Here is a 4466-nt window from a genome sequence, read left to right on the forward strand (position 1 = left end):
GCTCAAACTAATGAGTCTCTTGAGCTTGCGAGCCAGCCCCATCCGGTGAAACAGAGTGACGGAAAGAAGCGTAAGAAAAGAAATGTGAGCGAATATGTGCTCTATATCGGTGTGAATCGTAATGAGGAGAATCCAGTGAATTAGTGAGATTTTGGAGAGTATGTACCACCCACCCATTATTCCCAGGAGATTTCGGGTTTACCCCTTAAACGTCGAAACGGGGAGAATTCCCTATTCCTACTGCTTTTCCCAGTGGTTGTATCAGACACAGCCCTCGCCTGCAGGTTGAAATTAAATGCCGCTACTCGGATTCGAACCGAGATGCTCTAGCACTGCTTCCTAAGAGCAGCGTGTCTACCAATTTCACCATAGCGGCTCGCTACTCGTTATACTTATCGTAATTAATGATATCACATCTTCGGGTGAATCGTCAATCTTCCTGGGGGAGAGTACACACGCACAACAAGGGACCTTCCCTGTCTATAGTTGATTAGGTATACGGCGCTATACTTGTATAGGAATAACGGGATATGGCGTAGCTCGGTAGCGTGCCATCTTGGGGTGATGGAGGTCGCAGGTTCAAATCCTGCTATTCCGAATAAACGAGGTCGGAACATATTTTAAACGGAATAGAAGACGTTCCCGTTCCGGGAACGCAGATTTATCTCCCGATTCTCTTTGGGTGTTATCGACCCATACCCATTCGTAGTAGGGATAGAGATAAATCGATGATCGTGATCGAGACCCTTGTATCATAGGAAGGAAGAGAGGGATTGGGCTCCTTCTTCATGCACGTAACCCCCCCCCCCTCGTGGTTATTACCAACATTCATTGATACAACTCTGTTAGTATTTGGATTTTATTTACCGCACGGTACCGTCACGCAATAATATCAACATGTACCCGTACTACTTACTAGGGATCCAAATTCATCAATAAGTTCCCTGACAATCACTTATCTCGTCTTCCCCGTTCCAACAAACAAATAGTTCACTATCTATTCCGACCGACCCCACGTCCTATTGATACGGCAATTCCTGTTACAACCGGGGAGTACTACTGACCAGTTTCAGAAATTTTTTCATTTGTCACATAGTAAAAACTTCTCGACCGTCCAGTCAAAATGGATTTAGCTGGAGAAAAAGCTTTCGATGCTACTTCATTAGTTTGGGTCTTCCAAATATGATTGCGAATCTTCCTCCGCGACCTAGAAGTACGTTTTTTTGGAACTGCCATAATGAAATCTATCTATTCGGTTTTATCATCGAAATGAATGCGACGAGTATGTTGATACGTACGAGTAGAATCAATATAATGAGGGAGGGGGTGATTGCGTAGAATCATTAGAAGGGGAACAACTGGGGGAACTGGGTTTCCATTCTATGCAAAAGAATCCCAGCAAGAATCATTGACTTCTTTATGATAACAATTTGCTAACCAACCAACTCCTTTCCATTTAAGCAAATGGGATCTACTACAGATCGAACCAAATCCTGTCTGTATCCCGATTTCCTTCGCGTCTTCTTCTTAGAATGGATCTTCCGTATCACTTTCTTCCTCTCGAAACAGGGATGCAAGACGCGCCCCCTAGCAGTTGCGTTACTCAGCCGGGGATGTCCGAGATCAATTTTGGATCCGTGACAAACCAATGAAACTCGATATATCGACATTACCGTATTGGACTCTGATGCGTTGTGCCCAAGCAGAGCGAAGTGACGAACATCATAGAATCTCCCCGGTTCTACTCGGAGTTGTTTTCCTCCAGTATCAATTGCTGCATGTCTATCCGTAATAGTCTTGTCGTGTGAAAAATAACCCAAAACAACTCAATCGGTTTGGGGTCAAAAAATGGAACCTAGATAAGTATCTCCGACACATTTGATTCCTGTCAAGTCTCGACGCCGGGCTCGCACCAGAACGAGAAACAAATGGATTATTCGGTTTGATACGCGTGATCTCACCTGTCCATATATATTCCATTCTTCGACGCTCCATATATCTGACAACTATTGACAGAAAGAGTTCCAACCCGGGTTAAATATGTTTATGGAATTATCTTATGAATGTGCTTGGATTGTCCCCTCACGCCCATTCGTAACCTCTGGTTTGATCGGATTGGCATCGTTTCTTTTTCCAAAAGCCACTAAGAGCCTTCGTCGTATACGTGCTATGCTCAGTGTTCTTTCATTAGCCGCAGCTATGTCCGTCTCTATCGCAACATTCTGGCAACAAGTTACTGGTCGCTCCACTTTTGAATACTCATGGTCATGGATTCCCAACGACGATATTTCTCCAAAGATAGGATTTTCAGTTGATTCACTTACTTCCATTACGTCGATATCAGTCACCACCATAGGTGTCTTGGTTATGATTTACAGTGATAGTCATATGCGTCACGACTAGGGATACGTAAGGTTTCCCGTCTATTTAAGTTTCTCCACTGCCTCCACGTCAGGATTAGTGTTCAGTCCCAATCCAATACAGATTCATGTTTTTCGGGAATTAGTAGGGATGTGCTCTTACTCGCCGATAGGTTTTTGGTTCGCACGACCAAGTGCTGCTAATGCCTGCCAAAAAGCTTTTGCAACTAATCGTACAGGAGATTTCGGATTATTATTGGGTATATTAGGTACGTATTGGATAACTGGTAGTTTCGAGATCCGCGAATCGTGTGATTGATTTAGTGAGTTGATTGATAACAACAGCGCCGGCTCCTCCCTTGCCAATACATGTGCTCCTCTACCATTTTTGGGTCCGGTATCTAAATCTGCACAATCCCCACTCCACGTATGGTTGCCCGATGCAACGGAAGGACCCACACCTATTTCGGCTCTTATACACGCCGCTACTATGGTAGCTGCGGGAATTTTTTTTGTAGCTCGAATGCTTGAATTGTTTGAAACCTTACCTCTAAGCATGAATGTTATCTCCTGGATAGGCGGAATAACGGCTCTACTGGGAGCGACGATAGCTCTTGCCCAGAAGGATATCAAGAAAGGTTTAGCTTATTCTACTATGTCTCAATTGGGCTACATGATGCTGGCTCTAGGTCTCGGTGCTTATAAACCTTCGTTGTTTCACCTCATTACACATGCCCATCCCAAAGCTTTGCTATTTCCCGGATCCGGTTCAGTAATTCATTCGATGGAAAGGGTTGTCGGATACTCTCCCAATAGAAGTCAAAATATGTCTCCCACGGGTGGTTCGCGAAAATATATGCCAATTACTGGAATCACTTTTCTTTCAGGTACTCTCTCTCTCTGTGGTATACCACCTCTAGCTCGTTTCCGGTCCAAAGATGAAATTATTGCAAAGAGTTGGCTACGTTCCTTTCCCCCCGGATGTATAGCCTCATTCACAGCAGTTCCAACTGCTTTCTACATGTTCCGCATCTATCTCCTCACGTTTGAGGGGAATCTACGCGCCGGTGGCGGTACCAATTCATCCCATTCCTCTATGAATAGTGTCATTCGGAGTAACACCAAAACGATAGCAACGAGTGGAGATGGGTATGATGTTCCTCCACCCCCGCGAGACGAAGGAGTCGATTCAGCAGGAGGTTATGACGGGGAAGATTCAGTCGATAGAAAAGTTTCTGCAGAGTCCAATATTCGTTCTGAGTCTCTATATCCTAAGGAATCAGACGTTTCGATGGTATTGCCTTCAGTAGTACTGTCGATACCAACTTCGTTGGTTGGATCAATAGGAGTCAATCTCGCTGGAGGAGAAACTGGTCCCGATTTGCTATCCGAGTGGTTAACTCCCCTTGCAGGCTTTTCAGAGGACAACAACAATCCCGAAAATTTGGTACAATTGCTAATAGATTCAGCAGGTTCGGTTGGTCTATCACTAGCCGGAATATCTATCTCCTACGTGATTTATGGACCGATATCCTCTCACACACAACCTTGCGGTGATATTGATCCTTTTGCCAAACAATCTATGGGTTCATTTAACCGTCTCATTGGGGACTGGTCACACAACCGGGGTTACATCGATCATTACTACGATATCCTTCTAGTGAGAGGTATTCGATTCCTGGGTGAGTTAACTCTTCTTTTCGACCAATGGGTAATTGACGGAATTATTAATGGCACCGGTATTTTGAGTTCCATAGGTGGAGAAAGCGCAAGATATGGGGAGGGCGGGAGAGTATCTTCTTATTCATTCGGATTGATGATTGGTATTATTCTACTGCTAACTGCCTTCGTTTCTCTTGTCTCCTAAGAGTTTTTTTCTTCTCCTTTCCAAGATATTCCTTATACCTCTATAAGTATCCTGTGACTATTCTACTATGTTTTCCGGAAAAGGAGAAATAGAAACTAGTGATTGGTGATCGATCGATATGCATCTTGGGGTTGGGGGGGGGGCGATCAATCACGACCAAGATCAACCATGACCGAGATCTTCCACACCAGCCCCCCCCCCGATTCGTAGGCTCTATCCGAGAAGGCAAAAGGGATTGC

The sequence above is a fragment of the Dipteris shenzhenensis genome, unplaced genomic scaffold, assembly GCF_047967505.1.
Source record: "Dipteris shenzhenensis isolate YYH24624 ecotype China unplaced genomic scaffold, Dip_SZ_1.0 scaf0451, whole genome shotgun sequence".
NCBI lineage: Eukaryota > Viridiplantae > Streptophyta > Polypodiopsida > Gleicheniales > Dipteridaceae > Dipteris > Dipteris shenzhenensis.